Source organism: Triticum aestivum, chromosome 7D (genome assembly GCF_018294505.1).
Source record: "Triticum aestivum cultivar Chinese Spring chromosome 7D, IWGSC CS RefSeq v2.1, whole genome shotgun sequence".
In the NCBI taxonomy this organism is placed as follows: Eukaryota; Viridiplantae; Streptophyta; class Magnoliopsida; order Poales; family Poaceae; genus Triticum; species Triticum aestivum.
Window position 1 is genome coordinate 200,983,932 of NC_057814.1, and position 702 is coordinate 200,984,633.

The following is a 702-nucleotide window of genomic DNA, read 5'->3' on the forward strand; positions in this document are numbered from 1 at the left end:
TTAAGGCACCGAAGCAGCGTCCACCCCGACACGACCCTGGTCTGCCTGGTGCGCCTACATTTGAGAATGGAAACGAATCTTCTTTCATTTGCAAACGAATCTGTATGTATTACCATGCCCGTGTTTTCCTTGCAATAATTAGTCATTCGAAACGAGATACTCCATCCGTTCACTTTTGTAAGTCGTTTCAGACAACTTAAAATGAACTGTTTTGCACATTGTCTGAAATGTCTTCAAGGTCTTATAAAAGTGAACAGAGGGAATACTATAAATTAGTTAATGAGGAGTTATTTGAAAAAAATCGAAACGGTACCCACGCTAACGTGGATTAGAGTGTGTGTCACATAATTAGTTATTTGAATTAGAGTGTGTGTCACGTAGTTAGTTATTTGAATTAGATTGTGTGTCACGTAGCGATCTCCAATTCTAAAGTGGATTTCGCATTTCACTGTATCCACGCTACTTTTTTAATACAAATTCATATGTATATGATGAACACCATGGTAGTGAGAAAACTTTTGGATGGATTCAAACATATGACCTACAAAATAGCACAACAAACTGAGTCAATGTCAACTTTTCGAAACTTAGTATGGCACGAATTCGAAATAATTACCCGTATGCCTGGTCCTCGGTTCAAATCTTACAATGTACACCGAATTGAAACATCGATATTAAGTCTCGTACTATGTACATTCAAAT